At 43.2% G+C, this 12840-nt stretch overlaps 1 protein-coding gene across 6 annotated transcripts in view; it reads right to left on the bottom strand.

Moving 5' to 3' along the window:
- Positions 1 to 1496, bottom strand: part of cnot2 (CCR4-NOT transcription complex, subunit 2) — a 134510-nt gene extending 133014 nt beyond the window's left edge. For 2 of the 6 annotated variants that reach the window (XM_078219749.1, XM_078219750.1), the window contains exon 1: positions 1420 to 1468. The gene's annotated coding sequence lies outside the window, so the exon portion shown is untranslated. Of the gene's footprint in view, positions 1 to 1419 lie in introns of all 6 variants that reach the window. The other 4 variants (XM_078219747.1, XM_078219751.1, XM_078219748.1 and 1 more) reach the window with 4 other exon arrangements.
- Between the last annotated feature and the right edge of the window lie 11344 nt (positions 1497 to 12840).

Genomic DNA, 12840 nt, shown 5'->3' with positions numbered 1-12840 from the left:
TCAATAATTACTGCCTTGCTGCTCTTAATATCAATGTTCAATTAAGATTTGCAACAGTTCATAAATCAAATTATTCTGCAATGCTGTAAGTTCATATCTGAATTTTGTGTTAAGTTTTTCAGTTTACATAAACCAAATCTATTCCTACCTTTTTAGACCAAGGATTTATGTATTACTAGAAGCACTTAAACATAGTTCAACATCCAATTTACGTTTGTAAATGTAAATCCTATAATTTCTAACAATAAACAAAAATACTAAAAGTAATTTTCTGCCTGAATTCAAAATTATGCATGAAATGTTTTGGCACGTTTTGATACGTTTATAAAATGAAAATTAATTGCAATAGTCATACACCGATTCAATACTTTTGCACTTTAAAATTCTTTGCAAGATTACAAACAGTAAAAACTAATAGCAGCAAAATATAATTTGGGATAATAAAATTGAATACAAAGGCCCAAATGTTCAGCTCTTCCCATTATAAGTAATTTAACAGTAAAGGGTCTGTGATGTGCGATTGTAAGTTATGGTAGCTACTGAAGCAAAATCCAAATCGCCAACTACATTTTTTAAAGAATATGTTGTTTGCCCTTGGCTGTGCAACACAATTCTGAGATGATCGCCATGTCTCACGTCGTGAATGGACCCGAGCAACTTTTTGCAAACAATGCAGCGAGCGTGAAACAAAACTATGTTTGAAACAAAATATGAATCCAACTTCCACGAGCAGCTTAGAATAAACAAGTTGCATCCAAAAAGGAAATAAATTAATGAAAAAAACAAACACTTGACTGCTTTGAAAAGAAATGCAATGCACTGACTGAACCAGGAACACACATAACGCGGGTATAATGAATTTCTGAAATTGCAGCAAAGAGCCAATGGGGAATTTGTAGCTAGAACTGCGGAAACATCAGTCACCTAGCTCGGCTCCCGTGGTGTAAAATGTATCTTGATGAAGAGGATGATGGAAAGTGTGAGGAGGAGGAGGGCTAAAGTCGGATGCAGGCCCAGTGCCTGTGAGGTGTATGTCTCTGTTTGCTGGGGTCGGGATCTTACTCTGCTCCCTGGCTCCTCGCTGCTTGGGTTGGCCTGTTCGCTTATTTTTTTGCTTTTTTTGAAATGGTACTCGATTAGACCAGAGAGTGAGAGTGTGTGTGAGTCTGAGAGAGAGTGAGTGAGTGTGTGTGTGTGAGAGAGAGAGTGTGTGTGAACGGGGGGGGGGGGAAGAGAGACTCAGTCAGAGCCCAGACAAAAAAAAAGGCACAGCAGCCGCCCAACATCCGCACGGCGAACCCACACTCCCGCCGCCGCACTCGGCAGCCTTTCCGTCGAGAAAAGTTGTCGCCGGCGCCGAGGGGACGGAGCTCGGGCGGCTGCGGGCGAGAAATAAAGGGAGAAAACGTTAAAACTTACCGCATGAATTATCTCCTAAAATAACTCCAAGATGGCTGTGTATTGCACCGGGGATGCTGGGTGCTGCCCTTTACCCTATGACCTTTGGCCTCCCTCCTCTGGAAACAGGAGACAGGACAACAACAGAAAATAAACAGGTGGAGGCGAGGCGAGCAAGGCAGGAAGCTTTCCATCTCTCACGTTCGCTTTCTCTTTTTACATATTTTTTCTCTCTCCTGTGGAAACGTTTGTATTTTTTATAACGCTGCTTTCTCTCCTCTTAGGAGGGTGGGTTTCTCCTTTTCTTTCGACAACATAGCCCCATATCACCACACGTTGGGGTTGCTGGAGCTGATGATAAAAATGTAGCTGGGCCGTTAAATCAACCGTTGTGTATATATAACTATATATTAATTTTACTCTAACCCTGCTTTCCTCATATTTGTATATATAAATTTTACTCTAACCCTGCCTACCCCATATTTATAGATATTAATTTTATTCTAACCCTGCTTACCCCATATTTATATATATTAATTTTATTCTAACCCTGCTTACCCCATATTTATATATATATATATATTAATTTATTCTTACCCTGCTTTCCCCATATTTATATATATTAATTTTACTCTAACCCTGCTTTCCCCATATTTATACATATTAATTTGACTCTACACCTTCTTTCCCCGTATTTATTTATATTAATTTTACTCTAGCCCTGCTTTCCCTATATTTATATATATTAATTTTACTCTACCTCTGTTTTCCCCCAATTCCAAATTTCAACGTGAAATTTTTACCTGGAACAATACATGAGCTCAGCTCAGCCCCCCCCCCCCCCCCCCCCAATAAAAACCCTTTTTAAAAAATCATTTTTTCAACAATATAGTCCCATCTCCCTACACTTTGGCGGGGGGGTGGGTGGTTGCTGGAGCTGACAAAAATCTAGCTGGGCCGTTAAATCAACTGCATGTACATATATATATATATATTAATTTTACTGTACCTTTGTCTTGTTCTGCCTTCACCATTTCCAAATTAAAATGTGAAACTTTTAACTGGAACAATATGTGAGCTCAGCCATCTCCCCCCACCCCAAAAAAAACCCCGAACAAGATAGGTTGCTATCTATTGTTGACATGCAATTTATCTTTGGGTGATCAAAATTGTTTCGAGATTCAAAAAAAAGTACGTTTAAAGAAATGATTTGCTATCTGTCTCCACATAGTTGGATCTCTTACTCATTGCATCTGTCAGATTTGTGCAACTGCATTGGTGTGAATCTTTAAAACTTGCTGATGCCAGTGTGATAACTTATCTTACTGCCTAACTATAAATCTATTTTCTTGACATGAGAAATATTATGTAACAGATGACTGCAGTTAGATACAAAACAGTAATGGAGGGATTGTGATGATGTCATAAATTGTAAGAATGATATTCAGCATAACCAGAGTCTAAATAATTGAATACAGTATGTTTATTTTTTTCCCCCATTTAAAATATCTGCAATGTATCTATTGCTATTTAATTTGATGACGGTTGCTTATTTTCTGGAAGTTCTTCAGCAATTTGAAAATTGTATTGACAATGATGTCAAGACAATACAATGATTTCAGCTGTGGAGATACATAATACAACTGATACTGTAGCAGTAACTGTAACTTGTATTCAGCAAACACCCTTTTCAAATAAATAAAAAATTTGAATAACCTTCATTCAATAATATTCATTGAACACAAAAAACTTATATTGTACAATTAGTGTTCTGTCTGCATTGCATGCTGCAAAGGCCAGCTAGTTTGGGTAAATCATCAATAAATGCTGTTCAAAAATGCAGCTTCATACTGCAATAACTTTTCATTTGAAATCCACATAATAGTAAATGTTGGTGCTGGTAAATATATATAAAATTATCGATAGAGGCAATGAATATTTAGATTTCAAATAACTGCATGAACACCAAGAGTAGGGGCTCAGTAGTCTGTGAACATTACCAGCCCCAAAATCTGACTACAAAAATTATATGATCACAACTTTGAAACTCTGGTTTCTTCTATATTACAGGATTGTGATTTAGATTGTGAATTTGCACTGTTACCTTACACCAACCTTTTAACTAGGGACTTTGAAGCCAAAAATAAGGAAATCATGCTAAACATTTACAAATCATTGTTTAGTCCTCAGCTGGAGTATTATAATTGATTCTGGGCTTTAGGAAGAAAGTCAAGTCCTCGAAGGGGGACTGCAACAGAGATTTGCCAAAATAATAACAGAGATGTGGGACTTCAGTGATGTGGAGAGATTGCAGAAACTAGGATTGTTCTCTTTAAACCAGAGAAAATTAAGAGAGGATCTGATAGAGATATTCCGAATTATGAGAGATTTGATAGAACAGATAGGGAGATACTGTTTCTTCTGGCAAGTCAATTGACACCACGACACCACACAACCCTGCCACAGCAACCTCTGCAAGATGTGCCGGATCATCGACACGGATGCCATCATCTCACGTGAGAACACCATCTACCAGGTACATGGTACCTACTCTTGCAACTCGGCCAACATTGTCTACCTGATACGCTGCAGAAAAGGATGTCCCGAGGCATGGTACATTGGGGAAACCATGCAGACGCTACGACAACCGATGAATGAACACCGCTCGACAATCACCAGGCAAGACTGTTCTCTTCCTGTGGGGGAGCACTTCAGCAGTCACGGGCATTCAGCCTTGGATCTTCAGGTAAGCGTTCTCCTAGGCGGCCTTCACGACACACGACAGCGCAGAGTAGCTGAGCAGAAACTGATAGCCAAGTTCCGCACACATGAGGACGGCCTAAACCGGGATGTTGGATTTATGTCACATTATCAGTAACCCCCACAGCTTGCCTCCTGGGCTTGCAGAATCTCACTAGCTGTTCTGTCTGGAGACAATACACATCTTAGAAATCTTAGAAACCCTACAGCACAGAGAAAGGCCATTCGGCCCATCGAGTCTGCACCAACCACAATCCCACCCAGACCCTACCCCCATATCCCTACATATTTACCCACTAATCCCTCTAACCTACGCATCCCAGGACACTAAGGGCAATTTTAGCATGGCCAATCAACCTAGCCCGCACATCTCTTTAACCTGTGTTTAATGTTCCCTCCACCCACATTGTCTGTACCTTTAAGACCTGGCTGGCTGTAGGATTCGCATTCTAATCAGTATTCTGCAACTTGATTTTGTCTGTTTGCACTGTTTGAGAGCACATTTCCACTCCATCTGACGAAGGAGCAGTGCTCCGAAAGCTTATGGTATTTGCTACCAAATAAACCTGTTGGACTTTAACCTGGTGTTCTGAGACTTCTTACTGAAGTCAATTGATAACCAGAGGCCATAGCTATAAGATATTTGGCAAAGAAATTAGAGGGGGAAATCCCGCCTGATGGAAATGCTGGCCAATTGGAGACCTGTAGCTCTGCACCACACTAGGATCGGTGGCCACTGCCAGTATTGCAGAAAGCCTGGGAGGAGAAGGAACCGTGGATGCCTCCAAACCCAGGTAAGTCTGGAATCTGCCATAGTGAGGGGTTGGGCGCATGTAGGACAGGGGAAGGGTGAACTCCAGGAGGGAAAACTGTAGAGGGGGCTCCGATTGGCTTGGGAGCTGGGGAAAATGTCCCCCCTCCCACCACCCTTTCCTGCAGGGTTAAACCTTCTGGGCTACAGTTGGTTTTAGACTTCAGCCACCATGCCACAACCTATTAAATTGGAGTGATGGCATTGGATGAGACCTTTAGCCGGGCATTAATTGTGAGCAGATTCCATAGGAACTTTCAAAAGGCAATTGGATATGGACTTGAAGAGGATTAATTTGCAGATTTATGAGGACAAGCTGGGGTGTGGGACGAAATTGGACAACCCTCTTAAACAGCTGATACAGACTCTGTTCTGCATGATTCTATTCTAAATCCTTCTTAATTTTCAACTTTTTGACTATTTTTTGTTGTCCCCACTAAGGTGAGGAAGGTTAGCACTGAGAAGTGAAACATTCTCCCATTTGGGTGCTTAGTATAAGTGTCAAGTACTTCCAAAGTAGTAGAACAGTAAGTTGTGTTCACAGTGAACATCATACTATCCAGCTTCTCAAAAGGAAAACATTGGGCCGCATCTAAATGATAAACAATACTTCCGTTAGTAATTTACTAAAGAGTTTTCTTATTTTGTATTTCTTCCCAGTGGAGGAGCTGTGCAATCCAGAACTATATATGGACAAATTCTGCTATAGCAGGGCATCTAACAGTCTGTGCAGTTAGTCAGAATTCCCATTTAAGTTAGGTTTTTAATTTTATGTGTGGCAAGTTGCTGCAAGTGTCAGGTAATAACAATGGAGTGAGGGAAATTTGGCACCCCAGACCTGAACAGGGCAATCGATTGTATATCTCCTTAACAAATCAGGTTAAAGGATTGTGAAATTAACAGTGCCAGGACTGAGAAGGAAGTGCAAATTACAGCAGATAAATTCAATGTCAAGTTAGATACAAAAGAGAAAGAGAACGATTGTGTTTAGGGGGGTATGGAAGTAAGAGGAAAAGTTAATTTTATTTCAAACTTCACATTTTTTTTAATCTCCAAAAATTATTAGGATCTGAAGGATTGAGTCACCACGCTTTTAATAGTTAATTTTCATTACTTGAGAGGTTGACTGACAGTAATTAACAACAATGATGTTGTTAGAAGGATAGTTACACTTGTAATGACTGCACTTGCTGTGGTGGGTTTAGTGGTAGTTTGTATCTATTGAACAATTACAAGTTTACAATATTCAATGTATTTCAATAGGGGCAGATAGTGAAATGCCAGTTTTGCAAAGCTAACAGCAGAGCAGTGTAACTCGGACAACAACTTTTGGATATTCAAGTTTAACTGCATTTCTGCTCCTTTCCTGGAGCAGCTGTACTATACGTAATGTCAAACTTCATTGGCCTCGCCATTATTTTAACATCAAAGCCTGGCTCAATATTACCTCCCCCAACTCAATTACCAACTTTTCTGGAATTAGAATAATTGCCAACCACATTCAAGGTAACTGACATACACAAAACAGAACATATTACACATTCTGAGATTATTTGAAAGAAACTTGATTTTTCCCTATTGCATTACAGACAAGTGCCAAAATGTGCAACATTTGTGTCAAGTTATGCTTGGGACAGAATTCTGAGTATTGCTGGTTTCTTTCGGTAAACTCCTTTATAGTGAGGGACTGAATTTAAACAACCTTTACAAAGCTAAAGAACTGCTTTATTTTTGTTAAAATGTAATTGTGTATTTTCAAAGAAGTAATCAGCAGTGAGATACAAGTATAATAGATTATTTCTCAAGCAACCCTAGTGACAGGGCTGTAAACATAGAAGATGAGGGATCCTCACACTTAATTCTTCATCTCACATCCCACTTCCCCATCATCTCACAAACTCTTCTGATTTACCAGCTGCAGATGGCGTAAGTGTGCATCCCTTCCTCTTTGCCTCATCACAACTTTTACCTTTTGTACATTTCTCTTTTCAGATAGCCAAGAACTGCAACCTGGCCAGGAAATAGTGGAAGAGTAGGAGGGTAGTAATGATGAAGAAACACTGCCACTCACTCTCCCACTTAGTGCCAACAGCTCGAAGTTTGACACTGTGCCTAATTTAAAGGTATCCTAATGTGGTGAGTCCTTGGACTCAGTGGTCTGCAGCCAGGGCAAGTATAGCGCTGGTGATGGCTCCCCTGAGGGGGAGGTCACGCACAAGCTCTGCTGCAGAGGACTCAGATGAATACTTCAATAGAGCAGGCTTCAGAAGAAAACTGAAGGGTATAAAGAATAAAAAGACTGATTCATTGGCAGACCTGCCAGACTTCACATATGCATCACTAAGAAGCATGGAGGAGTCCAGCAGAAACATTACACAGAGCTTTGCACAGAGCCTGGCGCCCATCCTTCCAGTGTGTAAGTGAATTATTGTGGACCCAACCATGCTGCAGCTTCAGATGGCCAATTTCTCAGCTTATGTTGCAGTATACACAGAACCACCTAACATCTGTAGTGGAGACTCAGCCCTCTGCCCTACAAGCTCAGGTGGCTGCCCCACAAGTGCAGGCTGCTGTCATAATAGTTGCAGATACCAGTGTCCAAAGGAACCTGCAGAGCATCGCAGCAATTCACCAATCTGCCCTTCGCAGAGGACTCGAATTGTTGAGGCACCACCCTGGGAGTGTGGCATTGGCTCGATGTAGCACAAATTTCCTGTCCTTTCTCTCAGGGTGACAGCATTTGTCCTCCCAGCACTGTCACTCTGCCAGTCCCTTGCTGTTTTCTGTCAGCCAGCCAGCCCAGGCTTCTACTGCACATGCTGAAATAGTGCATTCCGAAGCTAGGCCTCAAGGTACAGAGCTGTTTGAAGTCATCTTGCAGGTTGTGGTTGCAGCAACATCTTTAGTGAAGTGGAAATGTCTGACACAGTTTCTCACTAAGGTTCAGGGAGGAGAATTGCCCTTTGAGCTTCCTGGACAATATCTCTTGCTGAGAGTCATCCTCCGCCCTCTTTTTGTCCTGTACTGAGTCACCTCCGTTAATTCTTCAAGTAATGCTGTAGTCCAGGTGGAATGTCTGCTGCTGCGTCTCTGTCTCGGAGCAAGCTTAATGTACAGAATCCTTGAAGTCAGGTCAAAGTCCCTCAGGATGTATCACACCACTACCTCTAGACCTCAGAAACTTTAAATAACTGGTGTGATGACAATAATCTCTCCCTCAATGTCTACAAAACGAAGGAGATTGTCATCGACTTCAGAAAGCATAGTGGAGGACATGCCCCTGTCTACATCAAGGGGGACGAAGTAGAAATGATTGAGAGCTTCAAATTTTTAGGTGTGCAGATCACCAACAACATGTCCTGGTCCCTCCATGCCGGCACTACAGTTAAGAAAGCCCACCAACACCTCTACTTTGTCAGAAGACTAAGGAGATTTGGCATGTCTGCTATGATTCTCACTAACGTTTACAGATACACCATAGAAAGCATTCTTTCTGGTTGTATCACAGCATGGTATGGCTCCTGCTCTGTCCAAGGCCACAAGGAACTACAAAGGGTCGCAAATGAAGCCCAGTCCATCACTCAAGCCAGCCTCCCACCCATTGACTCTATCTATACTCCCTACTGCCTCGGAAAAGCAGCCAGCATAATTAAGGACCCCACACACCATAGACATACTCTCTTCCATTGGGAAAAAGATACAAAAGTCTGAGGACACATACCAACCAACTCAAGAACAGCTTCCCTGCTGCCATCAGATTTTTGAGTGGACCTACCTCGCATCAAGTTGATCTTTCTCTACACCCTAGCCAAGACTGTAACACTACATTCTGCACTCTCTCGTTTCCTTCTCTATGAACGTTATGCTTTGCCTGTACAGCGCACGAGAAACAATACTTTTCACTGTATATTAATACGTGTGACAATAATCAATCATATCAAATCACTCTTCTACAGTTGTAGCAACAGCCAGTAGAAATGAATCAGCAACTAACTGCAAGCAATATTTCTTATCATCTTTGTTGTGCATGGCTTGTTTATCGCACTGTGCAGTACATTTAAGCTTTCTGCATGGCATGTTCAAGGTTAGGGCCAGTTAGCTCAGTTGGTTAGATGGCTACTGTATGATTCAGAGTAACACCAATAACACAGGTTCAATTCCCATTCCTGCCCTATGTTGGATGTGGTGTGGTGCCCTCGAGCTACATAAAACCAATTGTCTCTCTCTATTAGAGTTGCCTATGGTCCTTCATGGGCCATGACTAATCACTTGCATTAAAATTGCTGCCTAGTACAGTTATGCAGACACACACATCTTAAAGGGAACGTTGGTTGTGCTCAGCCTGTTTATTGGAATGTACTGCGTATTTCCAAATTCTGCATGAATGTGCACCCATTCAACTTAGCGAGAATATTGCCTTCGAGTAGTCGGTAATCTCTTTCAACAGCAGTGGTGGAGGATCATTCCTACTGTACATATGTTTAAGTGCGCATGTTTAAGAGAGGGCATTAGCTGATGCGTTGAACTCAAAAGGCAGCACTAGTGTGGTCTGCCTACTCTGCCCACTTCTGATATGCATTTGCTGTATCTATGCTGTCATCCTCACCAAGATGCCATCCAGCACAGCTAGCACCAGAAGCGCACCACAGAAGCCAGTTTGAAGGCAAAGCAACATTCACAGCTCCAAAAGTATTGGGTGCTGTGGAACTGAATTCCACAGTCTATGGCCAGAATTTTCTCAACTTAATCCATGGCCAGACAGTTCGGAATATATTGACAATTTCAATAGGCTTTGTTGTGGCTCTTTAACAGCCATTAGCATTCACAACACAAGAAATAGAAGCAGGAGTGGGCCGCCAGGCCCTTCACGCCTGCCCCGCCATTCAATACAATCATGGCTGATCTATGCCAGTCCTAACTCCCTTTCTGTGCCATTTTCTCATAGCCCTCCATTTCTCGATCTATCAAATATTTATCCACCTACATTTTGAATACTTCTCATGATCCAGCCTCCAAGATACTTTGGAGCTGAGAATTCCAGAGATTCACCATCCTCTGTGAGAAGAAATTTCTATGCATCTCAGTTTTAAATGACCAGCCCTTTATCGTGTGACTATTCCCACTTGTTCAAGACACTCCCACTCGTGAAAACATCTCACCATTTATCCTGTTAAGCCCCCTCGGGATCTTATGTTTGAATAAGGTCACTCCTCACTCTTCTAAACTCCAAGGAATCCAGTAATACTCTCACTATGAGAGGCAGTTCTGGAGTTGCCAGTTACCAAGACAAGGACATTGGTAGCTAAGGATCACTTTCAACTAATTCTGGGAGAATTGAATATCTTCTTGACAGACAATGTAACATATGCCTAATAGTGGATTTTTTGGTTCTATTAAAAGTTCTGTTTTGTGATGTAAAGTATAAGTGATCTACAAAAGTAGTGCTTAGTCAGGAGTGCTTTTATTTTGTTTGTGACAGTAAATGTCTTAAAACATGAAGGGCTCTATTTTACCATTTTGATTCTAAGTACTGGGCAGAATTGAAACTGTGAGTGTTTCAGATTCGACTTTTAGGCCTGTTGTCAGGCGCCCCCATACTCACTCTGCCTGAAAAAATATCAGCGATTCCGAATTGCGCTGCAGAAGCCTGTGGGCGGGGCTTAATGCGCCCGAAACACTGCAGCTCCGATTGGTGCGCATGCGCAGACAAAAAAATGATAGAATGCAGCTCCCCTGCCACATTGCTTCCGGGCCAAATAATGCCTCCCCCTGGCCCCCACAGACATTGTCCCGCCCCCACAACATTACTGACCCCTTATCCCCCCCACCCCCTCCACCACCCAGACCGATCACGAGCCCCTTCCACTCCCACCGAACTCGGGCAGAGTGGCAGCAGACACCTCCTTCCCACTCACTGATCACAGGCAGAGTGGCAGTGGAACTCCCCACCGATCTCAAGCAGAGCGCTGTTGGACCCACCTTCCCCCACTCCTACCGCCGATCTCAAGCAGAGAGCCGTCAGAACCAAAACCCCCCCCCCCCCCCCCGCCCCCACCCCCCCCCCACCCCACAAACCGGCCACCGATCTCAAGCAGAGAGCTGTCAGACGCTCGGCACTTGTCTCCTCACTAACTGGAGCGCCTGAATCGGACTTTTGTAGAGCATGTCTGTTTCACACCGAATCTGGATGGGCGAACACGTGGTAAAGGGGGAAGTGCCAGTAAGTTTGGGCATGCAGCCCATTAAGTCAATTTAAATGCATGCAAATGCATTTAAATAGCCGTCGCGCCCGTTTCGGGCATGGTCCCAATTGCAGCCATTTTCGGGCCTTGGTAAAGGGGGAACTGGCACGGAGGCGAGTGCAGATCGTGCTACTCGCCTCACACACGACTTTACCAAGCTTTCGTGCCCGAAAACGGACGCAACATGATGGTAAAATCGGGCCTGCAATCCTGTTGTGTCAACCATTCGGCTATTAACTGAAAGGTCAAATTTCTTTCTAAACATTATCGGTCTCAATGGGGATCAAAACAGATGACGTGCTGGGTCAGTTAAAGGGGACACTTCTAATTCAATGGACTCCATTTTGGATTAGAGTAGCTCAACAGGATGTGGAATTTTGATTCGGCAGCAACCACGAGGAAGGCTGTCCCTGGCTTGCTCACTCTCACTACTGCAGGATCAGAGAAAATGCATTGAGCTGATCTTCCAAGGCCAGGAGGAAGAGGCCAACTTCTCTGAACTGGTTGACAATGATTGGAAGTGGCTGAGGAAGTCAGCAGCTGAGGAAGTCAGCAGCTGAGGCTTGGGTCCCTCTAATCTGGAGACAATGCACCACGAGGATCCGGCACCTTAAGACAGGCATAGGAATTTCAGGAACCAAGACCCATATTCTCCTACACAGTACTCCTCAGTATAACTCAGCCTACAACTTTGCTTATTCCTTTCTCCCAAGGCACTTTACATCCCCATCAGAACAGCCAACACTCAAACTCATTTTTTTGCCCTCTTGCACCTTTATTAGTCGCCTTCAACAGAAGTTGTCATTCCCTGCTATTTACACAATCCATTACTAAAACTCATGACTCATTGCATTTCTCCTTGAGGGAGAAGAGAGCACACAATTTCAGGGGGAGACAGGGACTCTGGGGTGAAGCGAGATAGGGGAAGAGTAGTCCTTCAGTGACAGATAACTTGTCGGCCAATGCATGCCCAGCTCATCCACTGGGTCGGCAGCTCCAGGAAACCGCAGCTATCAGCAACAACCTGCTATGAAAACCAGTACCTCCTGAGGCAGTCGTGCACCACACATGTAGAAAAAGCTGCTCCTCTATCTGTAGACCCTGTGTTGGGAAACCTACCTCCTTGGAGTTGGATCACTGTGTTCATCCCCTCTGCACTGTGAATGGGCATGTGACTTGAGGCGAAGGCAGCTGGTGTTGCTGCTGTTACTATTGCTGTTGATATTGGTGTTGCTGCTCCTCTAGTTCCTCAGCAGGGTTAGAAGGTGGATCTGCAAAAGCTGCGCCCATGCCATGGCAAAGGCTGAAAGCAAGGAAGTGCAGTTGAAGGTGAGTGAAATGACTTCTAAGTTGGCAATCACCTTCCAATCAGTGAAAGCAGTCTCTTGAGAGAGAGGGTTCTGTGAGCACCAGCCTGTCATCTGACCATGGCTGCAGCTCATCAGTTTCGCTAATTAAAGGCCTGTTAATTTCACCGAGAAAGCACTTCCTGTTGTGCACTTATCTAGTTGACCGTAGCGAGTTGTGGACAGCTTGAGAAATGTGTCAGTTTACTGTTAATGTCATAAACATTGGTTGAAACGGTACTTCGGTGCCTACTAGAATATTTAACTGTTTTACTTAAGGGTG

Source organism: Mustelus asterias, chromosome 9, assembly GCF_964213995.1.
Source record: "Mustelus asterias chromosome 9, sMusAst1.hap1.1, whole genome shotgun sequence".
NCBI lineage: Eukaryota > Metazoa > Chordata > Chondrichthyes > Carcharhiniformes > Triakidae > Mustelus > Mustelus asterias.
This window is presented reverse-complemented; position numbering and strand designations above follow the sequence as displayed.